The sequence below is a fragment of the Bison bison genome, unplaced genomic scaffold (genome assembly GCF_000754665.1).
Source record: "Bison bison bison isolate TAMUID 2011002044 unplaced genomic scaffold, Bison_UMD1.0 scf7180017864163, whole genome shotgun sequence".
NCBI classification, from domain to species: domain Eukaryota; kingdom Metazoa; phylum Chordata; class Mammalia; order Artiodactyla; family Bovidae; genus Bison; species Bison bison.
The window spans coordinates 6770037-6792875 of NW_011494735.1; the positions used below are offsets into that span (position 1 = coordinate 6770037).

Here is a 22839-nt window from a genome sequence, read left to right on the forward strand (position 1 = left end):
CAACACCACAGTTCAAAAACATCAATTCTTCGGTGCTCAGCTTTCTTTATAGTCCAGCTCTCACATCCATACATGACTACTGGAAAAACCATAGCCTTGACTAGATGGACCTTTGTTGGCAAAGTAATGTCTCTGCTTTTTAATATGCTATCTAGCATTTCAGGCGGGTTCTTTACCTCTAGTGCCACCTAGAAAGTCCCCTGATACTGACAAATCCAGGGGAGGGGCTTCCCTAATGGCTCAGATGGTAAAGAACCTGCCTGCGATGCGGGAGACACCGGTTTTATCTCTTGAGTTGCGAAGATCCCCTGGAGAAGGGAAGGGCAACACACTCCAGTATTCTTGCCTGGAGAATCCCATGGACAGAGGAGCCTCGTGGGCTATAGTCCATGGGGTCACAAAGAGTCAGACATGACTGAACGATTAACATTTTCACTTTGTTTCAATCCAGAGGAGAAGGTGAAGGAGGAAGATGACCATGGCCATGGTTTACAAAGAAAGAGCATTTTAAGCTGGGCCTTTAAAGTCAAAAGATTTTTTATCATTGTATCCCCAAGAATGTGTAGTATCAGGTTAGTTTGTTCCACTCCTGGTAAGGATCTTCTGATCATTTTTTTCCTAGCTGTCCTTCCTTCCCTCTGTTTCTTTCCCCACCAATCACTTTCTTTAGATGGAAGTTCTTAATTTAGAATTCATGGGGGCAGGGGGCATGCCTGAGCTTCTGGAACCCTAGAACCCATTGTGTTTGTATTTATTAATGTGTATTTTTGTGGGAAGATGATCCATAGTTTTATTCTGGTTGTCAAAGGCTTCTATTTAACTCCATTACATTAGAAGAAACTAGAAAAACATTCCACAGGTGAAAATTGTAAGTACTATGATGTCATATAATGTAACATTCTGAAAATTCAGCATATCCACTTGAATTTCAAAGACTCAAAAAGTGAGTACTCTCTCTTTGACACTAATGTATATATTATTATCAAATACATGGCATTTCCCCTTGCACACACCAGTGACTACTCTCTAAGCATTTGAGAGAAATAAGAGACCTCAGAATTTAGGCACCCAACCTTGGTAGTCCTTGCTGGCACATTAGATGTGGCTGACATTTAGAGATTACAAGTTACATTACAGGTTACACAGGCCGTTTCGGCACATGTGGGGCAATGGTCTGGTAGTCAAGTGCAGTGGTTAAGTTCGACCTGGGAATCTGACTGCTGAGGTTCAACCTTGGCTATTAACCTTGGCTGTTGTTTCCCTTTAGCTTTGAACAAGATACGTATTCTCCATGTGTTACTATAATCTTATTTTGAAAATGAGGGTACTGCAATGCCTGTTTTTAGTAGTTATTGTAGAGAGTAAGTCGTTCATGCAAGATGATAATAAAGAGCTGCTAAACTCTTGCATTGAGGTCAGAGTGACAAGGTCACAGGGCCCAATGCCCACACTAAATCCTATTCCTGTCTGCACTCACATCCTCTTGTCCCCTGGTCTCTGCCATCACTGTCGTGCCAGGGCCCACTATGGCTGTCTTCTTGTCTTCACATGCGCTTTCCCTGCCTCATCCGTGTGGTGGGAACAACTGTATGGAATGAAGACTCTCTCATGATTCTGAAAGCTTGTCATGTCTTCATGTGGTGAATAAATTTATCTCAAGATTCCAGAACTACTTACACAGTTGAGGAAAACTAAAAACACAGGAAGGCAAGCCCTCTGTTTTGTGCTTTACCTAACAAGGCTTCAATTCTTAGTTCCTCATGTTTATAAAGTCCAGTTCACACTTGTGGCCATGGCAGTGAAACTGTCAATCAACAAACATTGCTTGAGAGTGTACTATTCATAAAACATAAAGAGGAATAAAAAATAATTTCATTTGTAAAAAAGCAAATATGTAGGATACAAAGATTAGCAAGGATCCTGTGAGTATTATCACCCATTCCTGTATTAACTGAAATCATGTACACCTTTTTTTATGTCTAGAGATTTTTGGAAAATGAATGGACCTTGCAGCCCATTTGAGAAAGCAATGGCAAAGTCAGTTAAGAAACATCACTTTAGCACTTCTGAATCTTCTGTTCCAGCATCTTTAGTCCTCAACAGCATCGCTTTTAATGTTGATGGTTCCATCCAATACAAAGAAAAGCCATATTCTTCTGCCTCTGAAGCCCTAGAAGCTTACATTGATGATTTCCATTTAAGCTGTGAGCTTCCTGAAATTAATGATACAAAGGTTAACCTGGATCAGAGCCCTCTTGAATTTCTTGCTAAACTAAACAGGGGTAAGCTTTCATTATTCTCTGACTTCAATTTTTAATTTCTCTGTAGAAAGCTGATGCTTTGAGAAGATATATGATCTAAAAGATATTCTTCCTTGGGAAATAACTGTCTTACAGTATGTGAGTGTTTTTATCAGATTGCTATATAAATTTAAGTTTCCAAAACTTTTTCAGCACTGGATTCCTTCAAATTGAGAGTTAACTAGAAAAAGCATATCCCAGTCTTGATTTCAGAGGGAGAAAGTTCTGGCCTTGGTATAAAGCCTTGGGCTTTGTGGCTAAAAGTGTTTCGCAGTCACTTGAATTCTCCAAGTGACAATTACCCCTTTATGCAATGAGAATGATATTAACCAGCATCAGTATCATTCCTCACAGGCTTATTGTGGGACCCAGTGTGTGTGGCGCAGTCTGTACGTGGCGATGGCTGTAGGGTGCTCAGGCTCTCTCTGCAGCACAGTGAGTACTTACAATAGAGAAAGGGGACTGAGGTCTGGCTCCCATCCTGCTAATGACCCTTGAGATGTGAGAAGAGTTGCTTGGTCTCCCTGGGCTTTAGTTTCTTTGTCAATATGATGAGAAGACTGAATTTGACATCTCCATAAGTATTCAATTCTATATTATATAGAAGGCAGAAAAAGAAAATTGGTCAACTCCAGTATTTCTCATCGAAAAACAGTCATTCGTATTTGAAGCTGAAAAAAGTTATACACCTCAGACTTCCCTGGCAGTCCAGTGGTTTAGACTCCACTCTTCTATTGCTGGCAGCACAGATTCGATCCCTGGTTGGGGAGCTAAGATCTCACATGCCATGGGGCACAGCCAAAAAAAAAAATGCCACTATGAAAGCAATACTGGGTGTGAAGCTGAATTGTGGCTGATTGACTGAGAAACCCTTGGGAAAATAAACTCTTATAGTAAGTTTTTTCTATATATATAGAAATAATAATAATAGTAAAAATGCCTGCTTCTCCACTGAGCATGGTTTGTTGGAGGCTTTAGATTATGTGTACAAAAGAATATTGTGTTACAAAAGTAAGGTGGTATTTATTGATTTCAGTCTTAGATTATTATGAAAAAGATATCTACCATATTAGTGCTTGATATGTAAAGTTAGAGTACATGAAACAGCTTCTTATTGTTTCATAAGTGAAAAGACAGAGTAATGTGAGGATTCCTATGAATGGGACGTAGTCCCACACCAGAAAAAAGCATATTCCTCAAAGCTAAGTTGTACTGACTATGGTATTTGACATGGTTTGATAAATGGGCAGACACGATGTGGGGATTGCTTCTGAAACTGCGGTTTGAGTGTCTACATTATCTATGCAATTGAAGTGCAAAATATATTGTAATTTATTCAGTAACGCTGCTGGTTTTCGTGACAAGGATTTTCATTCTTCTTTTGAGGTTCGGTGTAGAAAGAGTTGTTCTGTGTCAGTGTTTCTCCTTGAATCCAGAGAGGAAAAACCATCTAGCTGGCACTTGTCAATGGCTTGGAGTGTGATGCAGGCACTTGCTCTCCTCTTGAGTTATTGACTCCACTCTCAGCACTGTTCTTGACACTTCTTTGCAAAGGGACATAGAGTTTGTACTTTTCATGATAATAAAAGTAATATATACTCTTGGCAAGAAAATTTCATAAAACACCTAAGACAAAAACAGAAACCAACCATAATCCCAAAACCAGAGAAAGCAACTGTTGGTGAGTCTATGTAAATTTCTCCTTTCTATGTACAAATGTATAATAGGGGCTTCCCTAGTAGCTCAGCGGTTAAAGCATCTGCCTGCAATGCAGATGACCCGGGTTCAAGCCCTGGTTTGGGAAGATCCCCTGGAGAAGGAAATGGCAACCCACTCTGGTATTCTTGCCTGGAGAATCCCATGGACGGAGGAGCCTGGTGGACTACAGTCCACGGGGTCGCAAAGAGTCAGACACGACTGTATATATTATGTACAAATATATAATAGAATTGTAATATCCACACAGTACCACAACCTTGCTTATTGCCAATATATTACGAATGTCATTTTTTTCATGTCATTAAAATAATTCTTAACCTTTACAGAATTCATTGTCTCTCTCATCACATTTTAGTGGTCATGAATATCTTTACTGGGCTTCCCTGATAGCTCAGTGGTAAATAATCCACCTGCAATGCAGGAGACACGGGTTCAATCCCTGGGTTGGGAAGCTCCCCTGGAGAAGGGAAGGGCAACCCGCTCCAGCATTCTTGCTTGGAGAACCTTACAGACAGAGGAGCCTGGCGGGCTACAGTCCATAGGGTTGCAAGAGTCAGACATGACTTAGACACTAAACAGCAACATATCTTTATTATTCAAAATGTTGCAATTGCCACCATTATATACACGTTTGTGTGGTTATTCAATTATTTCCTTCAGATAAATTCCTAGGAATAGAGTGTCTAGGTAAAATGGTATATTTTCAAGCATTTGTTTTATACTGTTAAATCATCTTCCAGAAAGGACATATCAATTTTGTATATTCTCACCAGTGGAATAGAAGCATCTTTATTTCCCTACTGTAATCTCACTGTCTGTGGATATTATGAGCTTTTTAAATCACTGCCAATCTGCTAGGTAAAAATTGGTATCTTTGTTTATTTAGTGTTTGCTTTTCTTCTTTTGTGAATTGCTTAGTAATTATTTTTACCTTTTTTAATTCTGTACCTATTTTTAAATCTTTACCTAGAATCTGTTTTGTTGTTAGATATGGTGAAAGCCTAATTATTTTTATTATTTTTTCTAATTATTTTTTAAAAGGATGCTACTTGCCATCTTAACAATAACCTAATTCCCATTTATTTAGGCTATTTCTTGACTTTTTATTCCATTCATCTGTCTATGCCACTTCAGCACTTTTATCAGTCTATTTTAATTACAGTAGTTTTATTTTACAATGGACTTTGTGTCTTGACTAGAATAGAGGGTGGAGGGCTTAGAAGGAGTCATGCTTGTTCTCTTTCATTTATTCTTCCAGATGGACTTCAGAATCAATCTTGATGATTTCTAAATGCTTGTTTTCAGATTACTTAAATTCCTAACCGCGCCCGGGGCCTTGCCTGGTCCCCTCCAGCCTGTTCTCCACCCTGCAGCTAGAAGCATCTTCTAAAGCACAATCTGCCTCTGTCGTGTGTGTGCTGCAGGAGCTACCGGTCCAGCTTCAGCTTTCATCTCTGCTGCCACAACACACATACATTCACACACCCCACACACCCCACAAAACATATACATGATATACATCATACACACACCACACCATATGCACACACCACACACACACATCATACACATGCACACCACTCACATGCATCACACTCACACGCACACTTGCCCGCACGCTGCGCTCCTTGTCCCATTGTGAACTAACTCGCCGCTTCTTGCCACACCACTCACATGCATCACACTCACACACTCACACGCACACTTGCCCGCACGCTGCGCTCCTTGTCCCATTGTGAACTAACTCGCCGCTTCTTGCCACACCACTCACATGCATCACACTCACACACGCACACTTGCCCGCACGCTGCGCTCCTTGTCCCATTGTGAACTAACTCGCCGCTTCTTGCCTTTGGACCTTTCACCTGCTCTTTCCTCTCTCTGGAGTTCTCTCGTCCTTCCCCTCCCCTTCTGTGGTAAACTCTTCATTCTGACCTCACTTTTCTCTCTCTCCTCCTAAAGTCCAGTTTAATCGCTCGTCTTGGGTCTTCTCTTAGCACCTGCAGGATTACCCAGGGCAGCATGTACTCTGCTTTATTAGACCCTGTTCACTGCCTGGTCTCCCCGCTACTGGACTGCCTTGATGTCTTGTCTACCTTGTCAGCCCCCCTTGTAAGCTCGCACTGAGGGCGCAAAGTCACCTCTTGTTGAAGAATGAAGCAGCGGATGAAGTACTGCTGCTCTGGTTATATCGTGTGTCACTATGACTCCATGATTTTTTTCCTTCCAGTTCTAGGCTATACCCGTCCTATCTACAGCATGGCCCCTACAGAAACTGCTGCCCTCCCCTGCGTCTTTGTTGTTGTCATTAATCTAGTTTGTGATTTTCTTACTCAGACTAGAGAGTGGTACTATTTACTTCCTCTTCATCAGATCAACCTGAACACGATCTACACATTGCCAGGGCTTGAGGACACTGAGAACCTTCTAAGGTATGTCTGAAATGAGGAAGAGAGATGGCTCATCTCATCAACACCTTTGAGAATCCTTTTGCTTGCCTGTGTGCTAAGTTGCTTCAGTTCTGTCTGACTCTGCAACCCTATGGACTGTGGCCCACCAGGCTTCTCTGTCCATGGGATTCTCTAGGCAAGAATACTGGAGTGGGTTGCCATGCCCTCCTCCAGGGGATCTTCCTGACCCAGGATCGAACCCGCATTTCTTACGTCTCCTGCATTGGTAGGCTTGTTCTTTACCACTAGCGCCACCTGGGAAACCCCTGCGAATCCTTTTAGGTCTTACAAAGTTCTCAACTGATGATGTCTTTGGGGCAACCTCTCAGAGACCCATGCCCACCACCTCTTCAGTCAGTGGGACTCATTTCGGCTCATCATGTAAGGCTCACCTCACATGTTACCGTGTAAGAGTCGCTTCTATGTTAACTCACTTCACATGTTTCACATGTAAGACTCACCTCATACATTTTGCAGTTTTCTCAGAGCCCCCACCAGCTGGTGGTAGGACCTGTGCAGATCTTTGAACTCACACGTCTGACTGCAGTGTCTGAGTTCGTTCTCTGAGGCATCAACACTGTCTCAGTTATTACTGTTTCACAGAACCTGGCAGAGTTAAGTGAACTGAACAAAACTGACAAACAACCCTAAAGGATTCCTACCTTAATGTGACAGATAAAGCTGTGTTTGTCTAAAAGGAGTGGGAAGATGAGACTGCATCTGCTAGATGTACTCAGCCTATTCTAGCACATCTTAGGTACAGTACAGAAATGTGGATGATCCTCTAAAAAAGTTATTTCCTCTCTTTGCACTGGCTTTTTTCATTGCACAATTCACTGTAGTGGTCTTCTGTTCTTATAGTATTGGGTTGGCCAAAAAGTTTGTTCAGATTTTTCCATAAGATGTTACGGAAAATCTCAAATGAACCTTTTGGTCAATTCAATAAAAGGACCTTTTCCTCCCAGTGGGATTTGCAACTATTTCCTGGCAATATTTTGTCTGTTTTTGCCTTGAAATTCAAGTAATTTTTTTCCCTTAGCATGGAAAATGTGCTTTGGGAGAAGCAGAGAGAGGTTCTCTTGAAAGATTAATGGCAAAGCTTTCCATGGCTTTTTTCACTTGAATCATTTATCCCTTGAATAGTCCTCTTTTAGTTTTTAATGCTCATATGTGGAGAAAATAATCCAGCAGTGCTTGTAACAGACTATTTCGTGGATGAGAGAGTTGTCCTTTCACAATAATGAAAAATCATAACTATTGATGGAAGGTAGTCTGATTGGAAAGCCAAAGTAGAGCTTCAGTGGACAGAAGAAAGGAAAAATTCTTAATACTCCCCACAGCAACTTTGAGAAATATTGTCTGGAATTTCTGTCCTATCTTGGGTGTCTCAGAGCGTTTTGCCACATAATCTATTTATAATTTTGAGGTGGAAAAACAAGGAATCTGTTTTTTAAAGTCTCTTGTTATTCTAAGAGTGCTAAATTTATTTTTCAAACTATGCTTGTCTGATGGTGAATCTCCAAACTATTAGAATTTATTTGGTGTCAAATATGCCCTAAGTAATGCAGTTGGAATTAGGGGTCTCTGATCTAAAGAACCATAATGCCTGCCTTCAAGAACTTTATAGTTTATTGGTAACTCAAGAATAATTGTACTTCAGTGTGGCTAGTACTAAGATAAAAGAATGCATTATGTCTGAGGCCAAAAGAATATGCAGCAAAAGCAGATTGGAAGACTGGAGAAGCCTCTCAGAGAAAATGACCTTTCAACTGAATTTTGAAGGCCAAATAGAAGATATCAGGCCAAAAAGAGTGAAGGGCTAACATTCTAGAGAGAGGCCCATGGGTGTGTGGAAAGGCACATCACATATTCAAGAGGTTACTGGTAGTTCAGGATTGACAGAAAGAGGGATGATGCTCTTTAATTCTATTTCCTTAGAGTTTGTCCCAACTTCTACTTTAATTATTACTGATATAACTATGCTTGTACAAAATCCACCCGCTTCCTTGTGTCATGAGGAAACAGATTTTGCTCATTCTCATGTGTAGTGATTTTTAATAGAAAAAGGGCAGCATGGATAATTGGTGCAGATGTTTTCTACAACTTTTGTCTTTGAAGCTATAGACTTTCATAACTAGAATATGTACATATAGTTCTATATCATCTTTTATATTATTATCACAATTTATTATTGTTTGGAAAAATATTTCTTTAATGCTAATTGCCACTATTATACAGAAATAACATCAGGAACATATTTAAAAAAAATTAAGAATTGGATTGCAGTTCAAGTGGACATTTTATACTGGATGATGACTCAGTCTTTTCTATGGTTCTAACTCCTAGAACGAGTACTTAATCTCTTCACAGCCTGCCTACTTGAAAGAGTAATTTTCTCCTTGCTACCCCATCCCTGTGGACTCACCTCAATTTGATCTCCACTTCGACTGCTGCACTGTAATTGGCCCCATGACACGGATATCCTGCCCTCAGACCACCCTATACAGTTTGCTGTTTTGTGCTGTGCAATTTCACTAATGCCGTTCTCTCTTGCCTGAAATACCCTCACTCCCCAACACACAGGCCTTCTTTGAATATCTGACTCCCACTCACACTTCGATACCCAGTTCAAGCCTCGTCCAGAAAGTCTTCCTAATCCTTTTCAGCCCAGAGACCTTGTCTCTGTGCTCCTGTCTTCTCCTCCAAGGCCTGAGTACACTGATGGTGGTATCCTCAACTGTTAGTATATTTTCATAAGAGTATAAATACTAATAAATACTATGCTTTTGAACTGTGGTGTTGGAGAAGATTCTTGAGAGTCCCTTGGACTGTAAGGAGATCCAACCAGTCCATCCTAAAGGAGATCAGTCCTGGGTGTTCATTGGAAGGACTGATGCTAAAGCTGAAACTCCAGTACTTTGGCCACCTCATGCTAAGAGTTGACTCTTTGGGAAAGACTCTGATGCTGGGAGGGATTGGGGGCAGGAGGAAAATGGTACCACAGAGGATGAAATGGCTGGATGGCATCACCGACTCAATGGACATGAGTTTGTGTGAACTCCAGGAGTTGGTGATGGACAGAGAGGCCTGGCGTGCTCGATTCATGGGGTTGCAAAGAGTCGGACACAACTGAGCGACTGAACTGAAATGAACTGAAGTACTAACAAGTAATATGAATGATAATAAATGCTAGCTATGATGGTAACTTGGAGAAGGCAATGGCAACCCACTCCAGTACTCTTGCCTGGAAAATCCCATGGACGGAGGAGCCTGGTAGGCTGCAGTCCATGGGGTCACTAAGAGTCGGGCATGACTGAGCAACTTCACTTTCACTTTTCACTTTCATGCATTGGAGAAGGAAATGGCAACCCACTCCAGTATTCTTGCCTGGAGAATCCCAGGGACAGAGGAGCCTAGTGGGCTGCCGTCTATGGAGTTGCACAGAGTTGAACACGACTGAAGCGACTTAGCAGCAGCAGCAGCATGACTGTAACTAATATACTAGTGACATAACCATATTGCATACAATAATTGTTATTGTATATATAATTATAACATTTAATTAATAATTATAATAGTATAAATAGTTGTGTATATCAGTATATCAGTCATAGTCATAGCTAACATTTATTAGTATCTATGCAATTGGATGGCATCACTGACTCAATGGCCATGAGTTTGAGCAAGCTTCAGGAGTTGGTGATGGACAGGGAAGCCTGGAGTGCTGCAGTCCATGGGGCCACAGAGAGTTGGACAAAACTGAGCAATTGAACTGAACTGAACTGATGCAATACATATGTATGTGTGTATATGTTCATTTACTACTAATAGTAATACCTAACATTAAGCTCCTATTATGTGCCAGAAACTACTCAGTGCTTTAGATACATTATATTATTTAATCCTCACAGTCACACACTATGAGATATTATCCCCATTTTACAAAGAAATTAAGGCACAGAGAAGTTATGTAAAATGCCAAAGGCACAAAGCTGTAAGTATTGCCCCTGGCTTTGTCACCAGATATTCTTACCCCAGGGCTCCCACTCTGGACCAGCAGTATACCACCTGCACTTTATGTGTGTTGTAAATAAAGATATAGGAATACAGTTGAGACAGAAAGAAAAGAAGGAAGGAAAGGAAGAAGGGAGGAAGGAAAGAAGAGAAAGACAGACAAAAGAGAGGAGGGGAGGGATCCTAAGACATCTTAAATATAAATTGACAGATTGGTTTCATATTTTATTTCCTTGGTTCATCTTAGAAAGAACTTGTAGATGAGTGGAAATATGGCCCAAAAGATAGGAAAAACCTTTAAAGTGGAGGGAAAAGCTAATAACCTGGCTGATTGATTCTTGTCTTACTAATTATTTTTTCTGTCTTTTTTAGAAACTATATTTTAAGGCAGTCATAAAGAGTATAATGGCCAAGGTACTGGACTTTGAGTGAGATGAACTAGGTTTGCATTCCAACAGGCCCATTTACCTGCACTGTCTCTCTGGGAAGTTTCTTTCCCTCTCTTTCCCTCCTTCCCTCCATATATAAAATAGGAAAAGTAATACCTATCAAGGATGTTATTTGGGTATTAAATACAATGATGAATATGAACTAAATAGCTACAAGTCACATTGTCAGTGTACCCAGAATAATTTGTTTACCCTGGTAGAATAAAATGTAAATTAGGGCATTTCTTGGTAGTTTTCATGTTGTTTTTTTAACTCTTGGCTCTCACTCTTGCTAACATCTTACCATCACTCCCACGTCCAGCCATAACGCAAATAACTCTACTTTCACATGGACAGCTACATTCGTACACCAAGAGGAAGAGGTTGCTCTTGGTGTTGTGTATGTAAGCTTATGGCATATATCTAAATGGCCCTCGGCTTTTCAGATCTGATGTGGAGTTTCAGTTAGCACTCAAAAGAGATTTTTTACTCTCTATGGTACATTTGGATTCTGCAGCTCCTCTAGTAAAATGAAGATTTATGTAGCCCACTCTTTTAAGCAGTTCAAGTAATTTATTATATCAGAGTTATGCTTGCTTAGTTATCTGTCCCAGTAATGCCCTGAAACTTGAAGTTTTATACTCTATTTATTTATGATCTTCCATTTCTCTCTCTCTTGTGTTATCATATGACAGACACTTACGTGGGGAAATTGTATAACAATTTAAAATCAGTGGAGGATTTCACTCTCTTCATGGCAGATTGGCTTCCAGGGGGCTCAGTTTTTTTAATGGACAAAATAAAAGTTGAGATCTTTAAGTTGAGTAAAATTACTTTTTTAAGCTCTGTATGTTTTTTTGTAAATTGAAAAAAATAAAAGAAAGCATAAGAACCTAGCAAGGAGAGAGACATAAAATTTTTAACAAAATTTTTGGACCAAAATGGATGAAAGATAGTTAAGCTCTATGCTTTGGGTACTGCATATTGTCATTAATTTCATTTACTTAATTGTTAATAAATAGTCTGTGTGAAGTACAAGTATGCAGAGTAAATATTTATGTTTTAAAGAATAATAAGACATCCACATGCCCGCCACCCAGCTTAAAGTATACAATATTGGGAATTGGGTGAAGCCCCTATACTCCTCTGAAAGATATCATTGATATATATCATATGATAGACACTTGCTCTGGGAAATTGCACATCAGTTTAAGATAAGAATACTGGAGTGGGTTGCCATTACCTTCTCCAGGGGATCCTCCCCATGCAGGGATCAAACCTGTGTCTCCTGCATTGACAGGCGGGTTCTTTACCACTGAGCCACTAGGGAGCTGTTGTTCAACTGTTACTGCAATTCATTTCCAGAACGTTTTTCATCTTCTCAAACTGTAACTCCATATCTATTAAACAATTACTTTCTATCCTCCACTTCTACCGGCCTCTGGCAAAAGTCATTCTACTTTCTATCTCTATGGGTTTGACTATGTACCTCATACAGTAAAACCATACAATATTTGTCTTGTTGTGCTTGACCTATTTTCACTTAGCACAGTATCTTCAAGGTTCATCTATGTTGTAGCATGTGTCAAAATCTCCTTCTTTTTAAAGGCTGAAGAATATTCCATTAGTTAGTATTCCATTTGTCATCAAAACACAACTTAAGTGTAGAAGAATTTATCTTTTTTTTTTTCTTCTATGACTTCTTATTTAAGAAATCTTATACCTAGAAGATATTAAGATATTTAGTTTTTTAATTCTAGGTAAAGTAAACATGGTATCTTAGAGAATAAAATATGAGCTATGTGAGAAATTTAAAGTTAAATTCAAAACTTCCTTTATCAGATATTTATTGAATCCTACTATATATACCACGGGCTTCCTTGGTGACTCAGCAATAAAGAATCTGCCTACAGTGCAGGAGCCACGGGAGATAAGGGTTTGATCTCTGGATCGGGAAGATCTGGAGGAAGGTGTGGCAATCCACTCTAGTATTCTTGCCTGGAGAAGCCCTTGGACAAAGAAGCCTGGTGAGCTATAGTCCTTGGAGTCAAAAAAGCTGGACATGACTGAAGCGACTTAGCATGCCTACATGCACTATATACCAGACACTATTACAGCCCACAGATTCTTTACCCTCATGGAACTTCTATTCTTTCTAGGAGAAAGACAATAGTCAAGTGAATATGTAACGTGGTGCCAGGGTGTCATGAATGCTATTAATATGAACAGAGACTCAAAGAAGTTCCTATCCTTAGGGCTAGAGCACTCTCCCAGCCCTATGAGCTATTTGGATAACAGAAGAAGAAGAAAATAATATTCAAAGCAGAGTGAGACTGAAAGGGTACCATGGCAGCCCATAGATGGACTTCTAATCCAGGCTTGCTCCCTATTGCTGTGAGTTGGGTGAAACGCATGAATTAGTTAAATGTGTTGATTGAATCACATAAGGTATGATACCTTTCCCCTTGAAAGCTTTTCTAGAATCTTTAAGGTTTATGCTTTACTACACCTTCTTGGGATAAACTGTTTAGAAGGAAATAATAGGATATTTTAAATTTTCCTAAAGCTAAAAGAACACAGTTCACTTCCAATCGTAATTCTTAACTCTGTGTCCCAGGAAGAGTAATTTTTCATCATTTCCAATAAAACCAATGTTAGATTCCAGCTGAAGCACTGTAAATGGATAGCCATTTGTAAAAGAATTTCCCTATAATTAAGATGACTCTGCAGAGAAAGCTATAAAAGCAAGTCTTCCATGATTGGCTGCAAAAAGTAAAGCACTAAAATTGCTAAGTAATACTATAGATTTCAAAATTTATATGTATCTTTAGAGCTAGTCTCACAAAAGGAATGATTATTTAACAGTCTAAATTCCTGAAAATTATTTTCATAGTAGGAAAAAAAATGTAACACATACTGCTATACTTCTTTATCTATGAACATTAAAATGTAAATTTCACCTTGGAGCGTGTGCACAATCTTTTCATGGAATTGAATGCTAAATTAAGTGTGACAGGTGATTGTGATTAATCACTACTTATTACTAGAGGAATAGAACTCTTTGTTGCTGAATCAAATATGTAACACAATCCAAAAGGAAAATGCAGAGATGGACCATTTCTGAAGTAAAATATAAACCATTTCACATCTTTTTGAAATACTGAATGAAAGCATATGCATCTCCTACATCCCATCATTTGAGGGTCACCCTGGACTCAGACTCTCTTGAACTTGAAGGTTCAGAATTCCTTCAAGATGGTAATCCTCAACTCTGCTGGCAACTTCACTCTGAGATGCCCAGTAGAGACGGATGAAGCCAGTAATGCTCAGGCTGTGACCAGACATAACACAGGGTAGATAATAGCACAGCCTCTGAAACGCAGCTTCCTGTTCAAATTCTAGTTCCATCCATTTCTTATAGCTAAGAAAATGTGAGCAAGTTATTAACTTCAGGTAATTTCTACTCTTCAATAAAATGGGGATAATCATAACTTAATCTAGTCGTTACTGATTAAAAGAAACAACATGTGACCCTCTTTAGATGCTCAAAATTTATAAAATTTCCCATTTCCCTCTTTCTCCACTCCCTCCTTTTTGGTTTTTTGAATTTGAGATGCGATTTTCACTTATAAAGAATAATCTTAAAAAGATAGTCTTATACCTACTGTAGACATTGATAAATTCCTTAATCTGCCCTTTACTGGCCCTAGAGCAAGTCATTGCACCTCTTTGAGCTTCAGTTTTCTTATTTATGAAGTGAAATTGATACCAATTCATAAGGATCATAGATCCCAGGAACTCTGAGTGTTACACCTGATGTCAATATGTAATGGATCAGAGCACTGTGCAAATTTATCTTAAGCAATGATTTTAAACCTTGAATTGAAGCATGAGTTTCTAGAATTCTGGAAATAATGTATGTTTATATTTGTGAACATGGCTTTTTCTGGAAAGAAACTCTTTATCTTTCAAAACATTCTAAAGGAGTTTATGATTCAAAAAGCTTAAAAACCACTTCCTCAACATGAGACCAAATAACTACTTAAAAAGCAAGACTTTACTGCAACCTGCTCAAATGTAATAATATATATCTATAAAGATATATTAATATATATCTATAAGGAAAGTATTCATAAGAACAGGATTTGGTTCTCACTGGAAGCAGACCAGAAAGGAGGATCACAGAAGAAAATATTGGCACCATCCGGGGAGGAGATGGTCTTCCCTGATAGCTCAGTTGGTAAAGAATCCGCCTGTAATGCAGGAGACCCCAGTTCGATTCCTGGGTCAGGAAGATCTTCTGGAGAAGGGATAGGCTACCCACTTCAGTATTCTTGGGTTTCCCTTGTGGCTCAGCTGGTAAAGAACCTGCCTGCAATGTGGGAGAGCTGGGTTCCATCCCTGGGTTGGGAAGATCCCCTGGAGAAGGGAAAGGCTACCCACTCCAGTATTCTGGCCTGGAGAATTCCATGGACTATCCATGGAGTTGCAAAGACTCGGACACAACAGAGTGACTTTCAGTTTCAGGGAGGAGAGGAAATCTTAGATAATTGTTTCCAGAGGTTCAACTCCAATACTTAGATCATTCCTAACATAGAGGAGTGTTGTCAAGCTGTTCCTATTGCAAGGGCTCCTGCTTCAACAGCGGTGCTATCGTTTAGATATAGCTCCTTTTGTTTCATTCCCTCCTTACCAAGCAACCTTCTGTATATATTTTGTTTCCCATGCAGTTTGGCTTACAGTGAATATTCTTACACTCAGGACAGCTTTCTCATTATATATACATCCATCTCAATATATACCAGTCTTCTCAGTTTAGAAACTCACTGCTGAGAAATGGGGCCATGCTGGGTGAGCTAACAAAGCAAGTTTCTAGACCTTCAAGACAGAGGGGCTGAAGGAGAACCAGGGTTAAATTGCCAAGGAGTTGAATGCTACCTCAGAGGGCCTCGTAGAAGACAGGAGACTTACTGCCCCTGTGCAATACTTCATGTCATTTTCCATGTTGACTTTCTCCAGGAAAGACGACCTACCTCATAAGATTATACAAGAATGAGATAAAAATGATACATGTAAAATACTAACCAGGCATTGGCCCATCTTCCGTGTTAATCCCTGTTCATTCCACTTTTCCTCTAGTTCTGTCACCTTAAAACACACCAGTGACAATCCTCTGCTTGGAGGGAGATTTCTGATTCAGCCAGTTCACATGGTGGAACTGCCAAGCTACAATGTGTCACCAGTCTAATAGTGACAGGAATAGTGTCATTTGTCCTTGTAGAAAGGCAGGTGGCCACAACCGATGGCTTTGTATTAAGAGAGAGAAATTTCGCCTCTTTCTAATGCTTACTGAATGAAGGAAAACAACAAAAAAAACAGAGCTACGCTATACATGTGTTCTCAGTCAGTCATGTCGCAACTCTGTGACCCCGTGGACTGTAGCCCGCCAGGCTCCTCTGTCCGTGGGGAGTCTCCAGGCAAGAATACTGAAATGGGTTGCTATTTCCTTCTCCCGGGGATATTCCTAACCCAGGGATCAAACCCAGGTCTCCCGCATTGCAGGCGGATTCTTTACCATCTGAGCCACCAGGGAAGCCCATCTTTAGTATTGCTATTGTAGTCAGGTTGTGTATAGGTACTGTTTCTTTTTCTCATTATTAAATTTCCATGTTATGTTTGAATATTACCTATAATATCTCTTTTATCCAAGCAGTAAGCAAAAGTCAATGAACAAATACTTATTAGGCACCTAAAAAGGATAAGATATTTTGTGGGGAACAAAAATGAATTAAAAAATAGTCCCAGATGCAATGATTTTCCAATCCAGCCCACGCCCAAGGAAACACTAGCTTTGCCACCCATCTTACTATCTTTACTGTAATACGAAGTTTCACTTTCTTTGTCTACTACTTTCAAAGTTATCCCAGTAAATTCAGCCAATGAGTATGGAAATTTAGATCATGGCATCCAGTCCCATCACTTCATGGCAAATAGATGAGGAAACAGTGGAAACAGTGGCAGACTTTATTTTTGGGGGGCTCCAAAATCACTGCAGATGGTGACTGCAGTCATGAAATTAAAAGACGCTTGCTCCTTGGAAGGAAAGCTATGACCAACCTAGACAACATATTAAAAAGCAGAGACATTACTTTGCCAACAAAGGTCCATCTAGTTAAGGCTATGGTTTTTCCAGTAGTCATGTATGGATGTGAGAGTTGGACTATAAAGAAAGCTGAGCACCGAAGAATTGATGCTTTTGAACTGTGGTGTTGGAGAAGACTCTTGAGAGTCCCTTGGACTACAAGGAGATGCAACCAGTCCATCCTAGAGGAGATCAGTCCTGAGTGTTCATTGGAAGGACTGATGTTGAAGCTGAAACTCCAATACTTTGGCCACCTGATGGGAAGAGCTGACTCATTTGAAAAGACCCTGATGCTGGGAAAGATTGAAGGCAGGAGGAGAAGGGGACAACAGAGGATGAGATGGTTGGATGGCATCACTGACTCAATGGACAAGAGTTTGGGTAAACTCCAGGAGTTGGTGATGGACAGGGAGGCCTGGCGTGCTGCAGTCCATGGGGTCACAGAGTCAGACATGACTGAGCAATTGAACTGAACTGACATGGAAATTTGGTTTTGCAGGAATGTTTTTTGGCTTTTTCTTTTCTGTATGGCAATCCTAATAAAATGCTAAGAACAGACATTTCTCCTCCCATTGTGACTTCCATCTGTTGGAGAACGTCTTTTATCACATCTGAAAGTACAATGGGACTTCCTTAATAGCTAAGTTGGTAAAGAATCTGCCTACAATGCAGGAGACCCCAGTTTGATTCCTGGGTACAACGAATACAATGTACAAAAGTACAATGAGAGGCAAAAGCAGGTCCTGCTCTGTGATTCATGAGATAGTAACCAAACCATTCCAAGGTCTTGACTCCCTTGGACTGTGCAGACTTGTAATGATAGACTGACTCAGTTTTCAGTGTATTCCCTTAAAAGACCCAGAAAGATATCCTTTATTTTAAGATGCTTTTTAAACTAACCTCTATAAGCCTTAGTTTTCTTACTGGTCAAAGGAGATCTGTTCTTTCACTCAAAAACATTATTTTTGCACAAATTGAGTTCAAAAGTCCATGTTCTGTCCCACGAGAGTTTAATAAGCTCCTTGAGAGCAAGAGCAAAGGAAAAATAGGAGAGATTCTAGGATTTGATTTGATGATTGGGATTTGATGACAAGAATTCTGAATTTTTTACATCTTGAGTACCTAGCCGAAAAGGGCCTTGTATGTTGGAGTTGCTGGATACAAAAACCAAAAGAAAAGGTGCTTAAAGTTTCCCAAGTTTTTATATTTGATAGAGTGAGAACCAGATACACAAGAATTTTCAAGAGGAAAAACTTTTTTAAAGTCAAATTAAACTTGTATCATTTTAAACAAAATCTTGAACTTTTTTCATAGAAAAATTTCAACAGGAGAATAACAGATGAATGCATGCTTTCAAATGCAGCTTCTGTGTTTATTTAAAGAATTCACTGCCTCATGGAGAAGGTAAACATCTCTGAATGAAAATAATCCCAGAGTGCCTTTGTGGCACGTTTTTAAGGATGGTCTAGGTCTATAAACTAGGATTCCCTGATACATTCCCTGGAAAAAAAAAAAGTGTATATATATATATATATATATATATATACACACACACACATGCACACATATACATGGAGAAAGCAATGGCACCCCACTCCAGTACTCTCACCTGGAAAATCCCATAGATGGAGGAGCCTGGCAGGGTGCAGTCCATGGGGTCCCGAAGAGTCGGACAGGACTGAGCGACTTCACTTTCACTTTTCACTTTCATGCATTGGAGAAGGAAATCACCACCCACTCCAGTGTTCTTGCCTGGAGAATCCCAGGGACGGGGGAGCCTGGTGGGCTACTGTCTATGGGGTCACACAGAGTCGGACACGACTGAAGCGACTTAGCAGCAGCATACCTATACATATATATTCCCTGATATATATTGGGATTCCCTGATAGCTCAGCTGGTAAAGAATCCTCCTGCAATGTGGAAAACCTGGCTTCGATCCCTGGATTAGGAAGATCCCCTGGAGAAAAGGAAAGGCTGCCCACTCCAGTATTCTGGCCTGGAGAATTCTATGGACTCTATAGTCCATGGGTTCACAAAGAGTCAGACACGACTGAGTGACTTTCACTTCACTTCACAGGTCTATAAACTAGTTACTTTTTATTTTTATAAAAATAGTGTATCTTGGTATATTGTTTTAGATTTGTTTTAATAATTAACTGGCTCCTTTCTCCAATGTTTTTACATGGTAGTTCTTCCAGAAATTGACTTCTATATAAAAGTCACATTTTAATGTTCACTTGAGGTAAAGCTGCAAAGCAAATATTATGACTCAGTATTATAATGAGAGGCTTTAGAACTTCCAGGCACTGCAGATTCAATTCAGTAGAATGCAAGCTTACTGTTCTTAGGTAGGAGATGGGAAGTATAGGAGGCTGTATTAGCATTTACTTCAGTGATATTTTTTAATAAGGACAAAAATAATAATCTATGTGTTTATTAAGAGAGGATTGGTTAAATAAAATATAATGCATATTATGAAATACTACTAAATACTATGTTATGAAATACTATGCAACAGATTGAAAGAGGCAAGATGATTTTTTATGCAAGTATTTTTAAAGTAAAGACGCAAAAGAGCATATGTATAATGAGCCCCTGTATATTAGCAAATATAAATGTTTATTTATCTAGTCATGAGGTATAGTTGCTTTACAGTGTTGGTTTCTGCTGTACAACAAAGTGAGTTGGCTACATGTATACATATATCCCTTCCCTCTTGAGCCTCCCTCTCACCCCTGATCCCATCCATCTAGGTCACCACAGAGCACCGAGCTGAGCTCTTTTGCTATACTACAGGTTCCCACTAGCTATCCATTTTATAACTGGTAGTATATATGTATCAGTTCAGTTCAGTTCAGTCGCTCAGTCATGTCTTGACTCTTTGCGACCCCATGAATCGCAGCACGCCAGGCCTCTCTGTCCATCACCAACTCCCGGAGTTCACTCAGACTCACGTCCATCGAGTCAGTGATGCCATCCAGCCATCTCATCTTCTCTTGTCTCCTTCTCCTCCTGCCCCCAATCCCTCCCAGCATCAGAGTCTTTTCCAGTGAGTCAACTCTTCGCATATATAGGTATATATCAATTCAAATCTCCCAATTCATCCCACCGCCCCCATCTTTCCCCTACCTTGTGTCTGCACGTCCAGTTTCTACATCTGCCTCTCTATTTCTGCCCTACTTCAGGGTTTTTTGATGATCTCACTGTGCTAACTCTACACATGCTAGCCATCACACATTAGGTTTCCCACCAGTTGTGCCATGAAGGCTTGTCAGTTCTGTGTATTACAAAGTATGAGGGATTATTACGTAGCTGGAGTCAAACATTCTATAGATCTTGTCAACTTCCCAAGAATTTCCTAATACATTAAAACTAATATTTTCATATGGAATATTTTCATTTTGGAACAGAACCTCCTCACGTAAACTAAAATACAACCATGCAGTCGACAACTTTTTTCCTAGAAAATGATCATTGAGTACAGAGAATTGCATTTGTCTTTCCTTGCAGGAAAGGAGAAATCACTTGATTATTGTATTCTGTTTCAGAGAGTAGAGTTGACATTTCTTTAAAGACAACATTCAATAATTGATTGCTGAGCTTCTACTACTTGTGAGTCTTTGGGAATATAATGGTGCACAACAGACTTAGTCCCTGCTTCTTGGAACTTACGGTGCAACTGGGAAAAATACATTCATCAAATAATGACAAAAATAGATCAATAGTTCTAAACTGTGGAGATTTATATAACAATTTCTCAAACTCAGCACTACTGATATTTGGGCCAGACAATTCTTTGTCATGGGGAGTGGTCCTCTGTTACAGCATCCCTGTCCTTACCCTCTACATGCCACAAGCCACCTCTCACAATCAAAAATATCCCCAGATGTCATCACACATCCTGGGGAAGGGGGAGCAGAGTCACTCACCCCTGGTTGAGAAGCACTGATTTCTATAAAAGAGAAATGCCAGGTGTTTTAAGAATATATAACAGAGAAACTGGACCCAAATTGGCCAAGCTTTCTGATAACTGACAGGAGAATGTTTATGTGAAGCTCTAACAGGAGGTTATAGCTAAGCTAAAATGCTGGGGAAGGGAAAAGGGTAATGGGGAGGGGAAGGGAAAAATGAGCAAAAAATATAAATATACATATTAGGTTTCTTTCTGAAGGCTGGTTCTCTGAATGTGATTGTTATCCTGGCAGATTCCCCAAGAGCAGGGCCAGCCTTCCACTCTTATTTGAACCCCACCTGCCTTCAATGTAGGGCTGGGAATATAGAGGCATTCAAGGAATTTTCACTGAAGGTATACTGTTTATCCAATCTAACTGTGCGCTAATCTGCTGTGCACTAAAAGATACAAATATGACCAAGCCATGTTCTCTAGTGTCTGAGCTCACGATCTGTTAAGAACAAAGTAAAGGTACCGAGTAATCCTTCTGAGAAGGAAAGCCTTCCCTGAAGAAGTGACGTTTGAAGATGAAGAGACATTGAAGAACAGTGAAGAAGAGGGAGGTTCCAGGTGGATGTGCACTTCCCCAGCTGCTTCAGAGTTGCTTCCTTACCACCTGACACTCTTGCTGTGGTTTGTCGGAGAGTCTGTCATTGCCCTTAGAACTCTGGGTCACAAAGAGGTCTAAACACTCAAATGTTGGAATTAGCACCTAATTAGATAGAGAAATAGATAGACGTAGATATCCATATCTATTTATATATCTATATATCCAAATCTATCCATGTGTTTGTGTGTTAGTCCAGTCATGTCCGACACTTTGTGACCCCATGGACTGCACCTCATCGGGCTCCTCTGTCCATGGACTTCTTCAGGCAAGAATACTAGAGTGGATCCATTCCCTTCTCCATGGGATCTTCCCCACCCAGGGATCGAATCCAGGTCTCCCACATTGCAGAGAGATTCTTTACTGTCTGAGCTACCTGAGGAGGCTGGTTCTATATAAAGAGGTGCTAAAAAAGGGAGAAGTGAAGTGAAGTTGCTCAGTCATGTCGGATTCTTTGCGACCCCACGGACTGTAGGCCACCAGGCTCCTCCATCCTTGGGATTTTCCAGGCAGGAGTACTAGAGTGGGTTGCCGTTTCCTCTTCTAGGGGATATTCCCAACCCAGGGATCGAACCCAGGTCTCCTGTATTGCAGGCAGACGCTTTACCGTCTGAGCCAACAAAGGGAGAAATGGTTGCTAATTAGACAGAAGCATCACTGGTTCACTACCGCCACCTATCTGAGTCACCCCTTCCTGACAACACCATGAACCCTGCTGTGTCACATTAACTCTTGTAAGACACCTGGGGGCTCTTCAGTAAATATTATGAATTTTTGTTGAATTAATGAGTGAATAAGCAAATGGCCTGGTATTTTCCTTTTGTTTTACATGCAGAATTCTGATGATTGAAGAAGATCCAGGAAAACCAGTTAGGAGCCTGGTGGTCCAAGACACAGATTTGGCAAACTTTGGTCATTGTGTTGAATTTCAGGGTTGCAGTCTCCTTCCTAGCTTAGAGCATTAGATTTCTGCCATGAAGAAACCGTCTGATAAAGAGCCGATAGTATTAGAGTCTTCCTAAGGCGGGCGTTGAGCTGCCTTGAGAGATGAGGAAGAACATCTAGGTGTTCTTCATTGAAGGAAAAAGTACAGCTGTCCTCCTGCTCTGTAGGACAGATAATGGCTCAACAGCCAGTGGCAGATTGAGCAAGGGCCTGATCTGTGATCAGAAAATAGAAAGGCATGGTGTGCAGTGACATTTGAAGCTTAATATCCATGCAAATGA

The 22839-nt window shown here is 40.2% G+C and overlaps 1 protein-coding gene and 1 non-coding gene across 2 annotated transcripts in view; both read left to right on the plus strand.

Moving 5' to 3' along the window:
• GRIP1 (glutamate receptor interacting protein 1) overlaps positions 1–22839 on the plus strand; it is a 464606-nt gene that overhangs the window by 191973 nt on the left and 249794 nt on the right. The gene's annotated exons all lie outside the window — the stretch shown is intronic.
• TRNAC-GCA lies at positions 4033–4104 on the plus strand. The gene has a single exon. It is a non-coding gene; the product is annotated as a tRNA-Cys (tRNA).